Genomic DNA, 12,295 nt, shown 5'->3' with positions numbered 1-12,295 from the left:
AGCGGTGCAAAATATTGTTGTGAGAACACTCTGAAAGCAAGAATACTGTTGAGAGAACACTTTTCAAGGAAAACATGGTACGGTTCCAGTTTATGACTGCATATTTGTTAATATTCCCCCAGATTCAGTGTTGAGCACATATATAACAAAAGCTCCTTCAATGTTTCAACACTGCAGTGTAGACCATATGAATGTTGCTCCAAGGCAATGTATGAAATGACAATAAATGTTGCTTCCAATTAATTGCAGCCATGCCAATTATATGTTGCTTCATATAAAAATGCTGGTCCAGAATGATTTAATGCTACCAAAGACACATTCAATGCTCAGAAACCCAATGCATATTCAACGCCCATAAGGTTAAAGTTTGGTATCATGACTGTTCTCCATAATGCAAAGGACATAATGCTTGATATTAAGGAATGCTGGTATTGCATAGTTGGTATGCCATCTGTTATGATCATGTTTGATTCTTGCATTGAGCTCACAAAACTTGCAAAGTGAATATTTAGTTCTTTGTGCTCTTAGCTGTAGCATAAAAATTTGGCATTGCATGGCATTGCTGATCATCAATGTACGCCTTCGAATTTCGCTAAATTAACATGTCATCACTGGATTAATAACAACCAAAAGAAAATACCCATTCTTATAAATATGATGTCTTCTTGGTTTAGCAAGCCTTCCTGTATTTTCACTGCTACATCCCAGCATGCAATCACAATATCCCCTTTATATGAATGATTATTGATACCTAGACTAATAGCCTTCGAAACCATGAAATTTTGTGTAAAACTCAGGATAAAAAATGCATCCAACTTCTGACAATACCACAATTGGTATATTTTACCAACCATAATAGGACACTGTAGGAGCCATAGAGAGGTCGACAAAGTCTTTCAAGCTAGTTTGGTTTTATAATATGCATGATGAACATGAGGAAGTAAATGATCTTCACAAAATGCAGGCTTTACAAAGAGTCTAAAACACATAGTGACAATGACCAACAATTTCATCATCCATTCTTATTCATTGTGGACGAACTAAACCCTTGGATAACATCCTTGATATATTGCATGCATGCAACATATATCGGTCGGATTTGCTCGATGGAAACTGCTGTGAAACATGGGAGTGGTTGTCCGCAACATGCAAGTGAATGTTAATTAATCCATTTTTCAACTTCAATGCAATTTGTTATTTTCCCATCCAACATTGTTGAAGATATTAATGCCAAAAACGAGCCATAGTCTACTTCTCATGCTTTTGATATCTTGATGTAGAGAGATATGGTACATAAGAAAATTGTTGCAAAGAGCACATTGTTGGCTATGCAAGATATATATATATATATATATATATACAAGTTACAACAACCCTCTGTTGATTATAGCAAGCCACAAAATATATAATGAGCCTTTATACAAAGATTGATCACCATATAATACACTATAATGTTGTCTCCTACGTTACCCTCAACAGGCCACAGTGAATGAATTCGAGCCACACAGATGAACAACAGAAAAGAACCATAGAATGCATTGTAATCTTGTCGAGTCAAATACCATGGATACAACTTCGCATCATACCTTGGGAGATAATTCGCATCGCTGAGCCATCAAGGATAAGCTTCGAATAATTGTGTAGTAGTCTTTTGGATGAAAGTAGCTCGCATTGTACATGAGAATTCATATTTTTGTTGAATGTATCCAGAAGCAAAAGTATTTTGGATCTCTGTCAGATTATTATTAGCCTTAGATCGGTTACTTGCATTACCGTTATAGCTTGTATTGTTGTTACTGCAGAGTCAAGGGTATCCGAATCATTGAGATAATTCTCATTATAGTTGCCAAATATTCGTATCACTGCCAGAGGACCATCAAGTTGCAAGGTTTTGCATACAAAGACACACACACACATATTATCTCTGAGCACATTATTTAAGCCTATGAAAATTAATATTACATGCCGAAACTAAGTTCAAAATAAGTTTTGACATATTTCCAAATTCAAACCATCGTGACAAGAGGTTGTCATCCAGTTGACAACCCACTTTAACGCCTTCCTCCTATTTGATGAAGCATGGCATCAATCTCATCCCCATCTTCCATTTCAAGTTCTTCAGGAGTTTGCTCCCCTCGTAAATGCCTCCCATCAAACAGAAAAACTATGGAGTTAAAATCAACGGATTGCCTATCACAGTAAACATTCATTAACTTCCTCAGTTGAGTACTACGTTTGATTTTGCAGAATACTTCATTTCCATCCTGGCCCTTGATCTTGAGATTAATGTGTGCACCTTGGTCCATGAGCTTCTTCTCTTCCTCCACTCTCACTGCACCAACACCCTGGTTTCCGCCATTGTCAATGCTAGACATGGCTGGTTCTTCTGCTACAACAATTTTTGAAAAAAAAAGGATTGAAAAATTCACTCAGAGTTGCTAAAATCGACGGCTGAGATTCAGGTTCGTATCTCCATTTACCTATGATATATAATGCCACCAATTATAACGGATACCTCAGTGACGGATTCCCTTGGCCTGCAATTACAACGGATTCCCCTGGGCGATAACGCACTGGCTCTGTAGGTGGCACTGATTATGTAACCAATCTGAATACACTGAATTTGCCATTATTAACTTGTAATGATTAACGTGCCAACCCCTCCAATAACTCGTTATGTTGGTATTAACGTCCTGGGTGCATAATGCATTCATAACGTGCTGGCATAATGCATTCATAACGTGCGTGTCTATCGCGTCTACAGTTTCCTCTGGCAACGTAAGTAGAAACAATCCCTTTCGCAAGCGAAGCTCCAGAGATATTAATGTTTTCCATGTCTTTGATCGTTGAGACTTTAAGAATAACAAATGTGATTTCCCTAGCTGTTTTAAGAAATAAAATATGGCAAGGGGTAAAGTACTTTGAGATAAAATCTGGTCTTAGCGAATTGGAATAATCTTCTTGATGCCGACGCCAGAGTCTTCATTTGCAGCGTTCTGTAGAGACCGTTTGCAGCGTTCTGGAGAGAATGTTTCAAAATTGATGAATCATGCAACATGGATTGCAATGCAGTCGCAACGTTCTTGAGGCCGGAACCTTTGATCTGACGCTGCAATATGCTTCAACGTTCTTTGCAGCGTTTTTCAGTGATGGTGGATGTGTAATCAATGCAGCTCAGAGGTATCGGTCTACCTAACGTTACTCAAAGGTATCGCTCTGTTTGACGCTGCTCAGAGGTATCATACTGTAACGCAACTCAGAAATATAACGCTGCCTGCTTCAGAATAATAATGCTCCATGCTCCAGAATAATAACGCTTTGAATGCTCCAGAATAATACAAATTTGGATGCTCCAGAATAATAACGCAACCTCCATATCTTCTCCATATCTTTGGAATGTCGTGCATGCCATGTATTGGTCAGTGGTGGAAGATCACGCACAAATCTCTTTGCCAGCAGAGAATTAGGCTGGGATGGAGTTTTTGTCTGAAGAATAAATTTGTTCTCAGTTCTCTTAGCCACCGTAATCCCTAGTAACCACGGGGATAGATCGTGGAGCTCTCTAGTGTTAGAAAATCTAGGGAAAAGTAGTGTTGTGATGATTCTCTGAGACTTGATAACAATTTGTGAAGTCTTTTTACTTTTTCTTAGTTAGCTTATACTTCTTCTTCTTATTAGTGCATATGTGTGTGCTTCATCACACTACTACCAAAACAAAATAACAAGAACACAAATTTGGCTCTCTGCCAGGGACAAACCCTCTCCACTCTTGAGAGGGAAACCCTTTGTAAGTTTTCTCTTATTGAAGCTTCTTATTTGAACAACTGCCAAATCCTAGACTCTTGACTAGGATGTCCTCCAAGCATGAGTCAAATCCTTCCTCTTTCTGCACTGTCACTTCCGGCCCTTCTTCCGTCACTTTGTCTTCCAGTATTTTTGTCTTCTAGGCTAGTAAACCCTAGAATATTAGGGCTCCTCTTCTTCACTATAAGGAGGTCCTTCTTTGCTTATCTTGGAGACCTTTTAGACCTTTCTCTACATCCAAATGATACCCTTCAAAGTGTTGCCTTTAAATTGCTGTCGATCTCTAACAACTTATCTCTGAAATCCTCACACGTGTGGACAACAAGAACCCTAGAACAGTCCTTCTATTCTCGCTGGCTCTTCCTCCTTTTCTCGCTGATGAGAGAGGCCTTGTAGGCTTAATTTGTACCCGAAAATTGTGAGATATAATGACCTGCACCTTACTGTAGTTGTAGCCGTAGGCAACCCTTACTTCTTCACACGTGTGACTATGTGTATGCCCTAAAGACAGTGTTTTCTTCTTCGTTGTTTCACCTTCTTTCTTCGCTGCCCTTGTAGCCCTCTTTCTCACCTTTTCTTCGTCTTACTTTGTCCTCCTTGCTTGTGGATTTTAGAGATATGATTGTGTGTCCAAATGAGGAGTGGACAACCTCTATTTATAGAGGTCTGTCCCTCCTCCTTGAAGCCGACATGACTGTCCCTAAAGACGACTTGCAGTTGCATTATATTTCAACATTTATTCATCGTTTTTGCTGCTTGTAGACTTCGTTGGTGCTAGGAGAGGATTTGACCATGCTTGGAGTTATTTCCTTGACCTTGTATGATGACTTACATGATGTAACATGCCCTCAAAGGGTCTTTTCATAATTACATTTTGACTTTGACTCTCTAGAAGCACTTCAAAATGTGCTTAACCTATTTTCAATGAGCAAGAAACTCATTGACAAATAATACAAAAATAATTTCTCTTTTCTTGAATAAGTACAAATATCAAAATTATGTTTATGAAGACCGAACCTAGTTACATTTTCTCCAACACCCCCTCTTAACGAGGGAGGTATTCATACAACATTACAAGGTGTTTGGCAATTTCAATCTTGAAGAATTCACATAAGAGAAACCATATTAACAATCCATTTGTTATAGCATCATATTCATCAGCATTGTCATAGTGCAAGGCCTTGACTAACAACTCCATCTCTTTATGAGACCATTTGCCACGATGCTGTCGAGACCAATGATTTATAGACACCTTCGTCATTGTCTCTCAAGGTACATACCTACCCGGATGTTCTCGAGTATGACCTTCTAGGACTATTCTTATGTTGGGTTCCCATCCCTCAAAGAATATCGGTCCTCTTGCCTACTCTTGTCTTGGATGCCCTACACATCCTCAAAGAGTATCGGATGCAAGATGATTACCTAATCTTCCCATTCTTTCTTCCCAAATGAAGACAAGAATGTTGTGTCTATCTTGTGTCTACATTTCCATTCATGGCCTTCATCTAGACTTACGACTATTAGTCTTGCATTACCCATGACATGGAAAACACAATAGTCACTCCTTTGTAATTAGGGGTGATTCAAAACTCCCTCTTGATTAGGGACTTGTCATAGCTCCCTCTTAACTGGGGACTCTTTCCTTCATCAACAACTTCTTTTTCGTGGGTCCTTCAGCTGCATGATCTCCTTCCTTTCTTGATGTCATGAAGTCTTCGATCGAACTTCTTCTCGGTAGGGCACCATCCATCCATCACTTTCCTTCTTGGTTAGTCATGTCATTGCTTCGTGGAAAGTGACTATCAGGTTCTTCTAGTCATCTTGGCTACTCCTTTGTCATCTTGTCCATGTTTCGGAATGCTCTCCTCATGGATGCTCCATCATACTTGCTAGGTTATATGCTTTGACCTGGTAGCCCATCATGACTTCATTCTTATATTGCTTCAACATTGTTTTTCCTTTTGTTGGATGGCTTCTTCATCATGACATCTTCATAGAGTAGAATCAGTTATCTGCATCTTTTATATCTCCAAGGTCTTCATAGGTGTCAAGGGTCCTTTCTTCCTTCATCAGAGTTATCCCGCCTTCTTTCAGGAGATGTCTTTCAAGGCATTTTGTCAGATATTGATTCTCGGTGATCACGGTGTTCTTCACATTCTTGATCTCTTTCTTCATTTGCTTCTTCTCAGATAGATCGGTCAACCACCTAATGCTTCTTGTGGAAACATTCCTTCATCCTTTGCTTTCTGGACTTGTCAGCGTTTCTTCTTGCTTCTTAGTCAACAATCTTATGCTCCTTATGTGAGCATGTTTTTTTGTTGACCTTCATTCCATCGTGGTACATGCCTTCGAGCATGTTCTTGGTGAAAGAGATCCTTTCATTCTTGATCATGTTATAGAACTATACCCATGTCTCAATAATATACAAATGATGACATGACTTAAACTTTGATGCATACATACCTCATCTTGATCCTCCTTGATCATTCTTTGTTGTAGCCCTTTTTGCTTCATCTTAGCTTGCTTGCATATCATCCCTTTTCTTGAATCCCATGAGTGGGATTCCCAATGAGACATTTGCCTTAGTTCACGAACCTTCTCTTGAAGATTCCATCATAGGATCTTAATGATCCTCGCCTTGCAAATGTTTCCTACCTTTGATGATTTAGGTCTTCTAAGATTCTTGTCATGATCAAGTTTTCTTCCATCATATATGAGGTCCTATTCTAGGTATGCTCCTTCTACATGAATATTTTTGAGATATATTTGCCATGCTCCTATATTCTAGAAGATATTTCTACTTATGCATTTTTGTTCTTCTCATAAATGCTACATCTACATGAGTGTCTAGAACTCCATGTACATCATGCTGCTAGATTCTAGAGAGTAATTCTAGCCATGCAATTTAATTTATTCCTACATGCTCCTATTCTACTCAAAAATTTGAAAGAAGTCTAGAAGGAAAGAGTTTGACCTAGTCATAATCGAGATTCGGAGGATCTTCCTTCTTTTGCTTCTTTTCTTCCTCTTCCACCTCTTGAGTTATATGAGCTTCTTCTCTAATTCTCTTGTTGTTGTTGTCCTTCTTAAGCTTGGGACAATTCCTTTTGTAGTGTCCATATTCTTGACATCCAAAACATTGGATCTTGGACATGTCTTTGTTGTTTGTTCTTCGTGGACCAAACTTGCAAAATTTACCCTTTCTTTTGGCCATGGTAGCAAATGCTTGCTCCTTTGATCCCACATCTTCTTTCGCCTTAAGTCTAGTCTCCTCTATTCTGCATAGAGACAACATATCACTTAGAGTGGTTGCTTCCTTCTTGGCATAAATGCTTGATGTGAAGTTTCCCCACTCCTCAAGTAGAGCATTGAGTACAACAGTTGTCATCTCTCTGCCATACATGACTTCCCCAAGCTCTTGAAGTTGATCTCTCATCTCAGAGATTTTCATGAAGTAGGGAGCTATTCCTTCCTTTGTTATCTTCATCTTGTATAATTCATTCCTCAAAGATAATACTTCTCCGGTGGTGGATACCGCGAATAGCTCTACTAGCTTATCATAAATTTCTTTTGATGTCTCAAACTTGGAAACATAGGGAATGAGAGAGTCCTTGATTGATTCTATCATAATCCTTTGAGCTCTTGTCTCATCCTTATTGTACTTGGCTAAGGCTTGAGTCTGTTCCTTAGCAGGGATAGTGATGTTCCCCTTGACATATTCTAGGAGCTCATTCTCCTTGAGAAGTAGATCAATCCTCTTCTTCCATGCAAGAAAGTTATTGGTGCCTACCAATTTATTGCTTTCCTTGCAAAAAGACATTGATGTATATTCAGAAGGGGACATGTACTTACTTGATAGATTTTGAGATTTGATGGATTTGCTTCCTCCTTGAAAGCTTGATGGCTTGTCTTCCCTGGATCTTGGTGTCCTTCAAGTTGTCTTCTCCAAGTGGACTTGCTTGGTGATGAGGTGTGCTTGAAGACTTGTAGCTTGATGTAGATCTGCTCTTCTTTGTAGGTGCCTTTATATAAGGCTCTCCTTCTAGCTTTGTAGCCCTCCTTGATGAATGATGGATTGTAGACCCTTCTTGTCCTTGAAGTGGTTGAGACTTCTAGGCTTGATGCTTGAGTGTTCTTGAGTTGCCCTTTCCTTGATGTGTCACCTTCCCTCTGATACCATGTTAGAGAATCTAGGGCAAAGTAGTGTTGTGATGATTCTCTGAGACTTGATAACAATTTGTGAAGTCTTTTTACTTTTTCTTAGTTAGCTTATACTTCTTCTTCTTCTTATTAGTGCATATGTGTGTGCTTCATCAAACTGCTACCAAAACAAAATAACAAGAACACAAATTTGGCTCTCTGCCAGGGACAAACCCTCTCCACTCTTGAGAGGGAAACCCTTTGTAAGTTTTCTCTTATTGAAGCTTCTTATTTGAACAACTGCCAAAGCCTAGACCCTTGACTAGGATGTCCTCCAAGCATGAGTCAAATCCTTCCTCTTTCTACACTGTCACTTCCGGCACATCTTCCGACACTTTGTCTTCCAGTACTTTTGTCTTCTAGGTTAGTAAACCCTAGAATATTAGGGCTCCTCTTCTTCGCTATAAGGAGGTCCTTCTTTGCTTATCTTGGAGACCTTGTAGACCTTTCTATACATCCAAATGATACCCTTCAAAGTGTTGCCTTTAAACTGCTGTTAATCTGTAACAACTTACCTCTGAAATCCTCGCATGTGTGGACAGCAAGAACCCTAGAACAATCCTTCTATTCTCGCTGGCTCTTCCTCCTTTTCTCGCTGATGAGAGAGGCCTTGTAGGCTTAATTTGTACCCGAAAATTGTGAGATATAATGACGTGCACCTTACTGTAGTTGTAGCTGCAGTCAACCCCTACTTCTTCGCACATGTGACTGTGTGTATGCCCTAAAGACAGTCTTTTCTTCTTCGCTGTTTCACCTTCTTTCTTCGCTGCCCTTGTAGCCCTCTTTCTCACCTTTTCTTTGTCTTACTTTGTCCTCCTTGCTTGTGGATTTCAGAGATATGTGTGTGTGTCCAAATGAGGAGTGGAAAACCTCTATTTATAAAGGTTTGTCCCTCCTCCTTGAAGCTGACATGACTGTCCCTAAAGCCGACTTGCAGTTGCATTATATTTCAACATTTATTCATCGTTTTTGCTGCTTGTAGTCTTCGTTGGTGCTAGGAGAGGATTTGACCATGCTTGGAGTTATTTCCTTGACCTTGTATGATGACTTACATGATGTAACATGCCCTCAAAGGGTCTTTTCATAATTACATTTTGACTTTGACTCTCTAGAAGCACTTCAAAATGTGCTTAACCTATTTTCAATGAGCAAGAAACTCATTGACAAATAATACAAAAATAATTTTTCTTTTCTTGAATAAGTAAAATGTCAAAAATACGTTTATGAAGACTGAACCTAGTTACATTTTCTCCAACATCTAGGACGAGAACTTGATGATTTTTGAAAAGCCTGAGCCGAGCGTCGTGAATTTTGTGTTTGAGGAGGGTACTAGGGACTCATTTCCTATATAAACTTCAAAAATCTTTCAGGGTTTGAATGAAACTTTTCAATGGCTCAAGTAGTAGAACACTGGTACAAGCAAATGCCCGTAATTACTCGTTCCTATCTCACATTTTTTATCCTCACCACTGTTGGATGCTCCCTCGAGATAATATTGGCTTACAACCTCTATTTGAATCCCACTTTGGTGGTCAAGCAATACGAGTTCTAGTGTTTGATCACAAATTTCTTCTTCTTCGGGAAAATGGATTTGGACTTTCTGTTCCACATGTTTTTCTTGGCTCGGTATTGCAAACTCCTTGAAGAGAACTCCTTCAGGGGAAGGACTGTAGACTTCTTCTATATGCTGTTATTTGGAGGAACCGTGCTAACTGCAGTCGTTTTAACGAGCGGCATGATCCCATATCTTTCAGTCTTTTTCCAAAATCTTATTTCTTAGCAACTCTTTGACGTTTATGATGGTTTACATGTGGAGTAAACGCAATCCTTTTGTCCATATGAGTTTCCTTGGTCTTTTCACATTTACTGCACCATACTTACCATGGGTGCTTCTTGGATTCTTTGTACTTGTTGGGAGCATACCCTGGGTTGATCTATTGGGAATGGTTGCTGGTTATGCATACTATTTTCTGGAAGATGTTTATCCTATTATGATTGGTCGCCGTCTTCTAAAAACTCCATCGTTCATCAAGTCAATGTTCCCTGATGAAAATGTTGTTGTTCCACCTGCGGCTACAAGAATCCTTGCTCAGGGGCTTCAACACGAATCTGTTAAAACCATGGAGCTCTTGCCTCTGATTTAAGCTTTCCTCACTAGCTACAATTCCATTAGTGATTGACGTAGAGATCTTTCAACATTGGTACACAAAGGTGTTGGCCTCTGGATATATATATATATATTTGTTTACTTCATGATCTCCCTTTGGTGCCCTTATGCATATGGATCTTAGATTGCTGCTCAATCTGTTATCATTGAATACTCTCGAATACTTTCTGTAGTTATGGGTTGCACCACTATTAATCCATCACAATGACTGACCGTCTACACAACTCCTATTCTTTTTCATATAGTCATAGTCCAAACTATAGTAGAGGGGGGCACACTCGATGAGAGTTTGGTCCAACAAACTTCTCTTATTTGATGAGGAGATATTTATGAACTAAGTTTACAGTGAATTGCAGGTCCTTTTTGTTTGCCCATTTCACATATAATGACTTGCACGATCCACACATTATGAAATATATTTTTTTCTTCACAACAAAATAACCATTGAGTGTAGACATCTTGACTATGTCCTCAATTTCTGCATGTTGAGAGTACTGTTGAACCTCATTCATTATGTAGATTTCTTTTTCTTTGCGAAAGTATTTTCCTACTTCTTTGCATAACAATCTCATGACATCCTACACATAACCCATAAAGCCAGTGGATCACATTTATTGGCCAATCATGTCTTTAAGGAACATTGTCTTCCCATGAGGTACCACTTCTCTAACATGGAGTTTGACAAGACTGTTCATTGCTTCATGAGCAACTCCCCCTGAGATCATGACAGATTCATTATGTTATTGAAATCATAGGATGTTCATTTTTCTTCCTCTTCCATACTTTGGCAGGTTGTTTTCTACTATCTGCATTTCTTTTTGATTCAGAGTTTGGTCTGGTTTGATTTGCCTCCATCATCTGTTTAGGATTCTTTAGGATATATGGCAGCCTGCAGTTATTGGCTTTGTGTCCAAGGTTGTGACATAAATAGCATCTTATTTGACTAAGGTATGGTTGAGCTAGTGTGCGGCTTTTTGTGCCCCTTTTTACATATAGTTTACATTCAACAAGTTTATGTCCAAATTTATTGCACAAATAACAATAACTGTGGAATGTTTTGTGTACCTGATGAATGTCTGTCTTCTCTGCTTGCTTGCTTGAGAGAGTCATCTCATTTGCTACATCTTTTCCTGATTAAACTTGATTTTCGTTTCTGTATTCAGGCTTCTATGATCCATAATGAATTAAGCAAAGTCTTTCGGTAGAAATCACATAAGAGAAATTTTTGGCCGATGCGTTTCGAACCAACAAGTGTGGTTCATCTGGTCCTGATGATGAACCACACTTGTTGGTTTGAAACGCGTCGGCCAAAAATTTCTCTTATGTGATTTCTACCGAAAGACTTTGCTTAATTGATTTTCTTTGTCTTACATTCTGCGGCAATGTGTCCAGGTTCATGGCAAGAAAAACACTTCATATCTTTTCCAGGCGAAAAGAATCTCCTTTGAGATCTTCCGAATTTGTTCAACTCATCTCTAGAAGGAAATGACCTTTTTGCAAAAATCATTTTCTGTGACTCACTCTTTTGCTCTTGTTGTTGTTGCTTGGTACTGTTTGCCTCTTTGTTATTTACTCTGCTTGTACCTTCCTCTAGTGGTTTTTTCAGGGCTGCTTCATTATCCTCTATGGATGCCTTTGAGCTACTTCTCTTTTCTTCTGAGTCCTTCATGAATGCTATCTCCTCTCCTAGCTGCTTACAGAGCTTGTTCTTTTCATCTAACTCTCTTCTAGCTGAATCAACCTTATCTTCTAATCTTTTACATTGTAGGTCTCTCTCCTTGAGTTTACTACACATCACCTCTTCTAGTCTCCTTGCTTCTTCAAGTTGTGTCTTTAGGTTGACAATTTCCTCCTTGTACTCATGCTCTCTCTCATCACATATCTGCATGAGTTTCTTCAGATCTTTGTTTTCATTCTTCAATATTTCTATACTAGCCAATGATAAGTCAAGCCTAGCTTGATTTTCATTTGCCTTTTCTTCAAGAGAGTCAAGTACATTCACACAGGTAGAGGTTTCATTTAATTGGACACTTTCCCTTTGACATATTTTTTCTTCCTTCCTCTTTCTCTTTCCTTTCTCTACGTTGTCGCTGCTAGCCTCTTCATACAGGCGCTGCAATCTAT

At 39.0% G+C, this 12,295-nt stretch overlaps 1 protein-coding gene and 2 pseudogenes across 6 annotated transcripts in view; 2 read left to right on the top strand and 1 right to left on the bottom strand.

Annotated features, from left to right (window-relative positions):
- The window catches only part of LOC149208927 (uncharacterized), a 331,042-nt gene that overhangs the window by 87,176 nt on the left and 231,571 nt on the right, over window positions 1–12,295 (top strand). The gene's annotated exons all lie outside the window — the stretch shown is intronic.
- LOC149208929 (small ubiquitin-related modifier 1 pseudogene) lies at window positions 2,052–2,375 on the bottom strand (annotated as a pseudogene).
- On the top strand, window positions 9,395–10,148 carry LOC149208928 (derlin-2.2 pseudogene; annotated as a pseudogene).

Source organism: Pinus tabuliformis, chromosome 1_2 (assembly GCF_031772625.1).
Source record: "Pinus tabuliformis cultivar Carrire ecotype Pingquan chromosome 1_2, CPIR1, whole genome shotgun sequence".
Classification (NCBI taxonomy): Eukaryota; Viridiplantae; Streptophyta; class Pinopsida; order Pinales; family Pinaceae; genus Pinus; species Pinus tabuliformis.
Note: the sequence above shows the minus strand (reverse complement) of the source record. Positions and strands in the feature narration are given on the sequence as shown.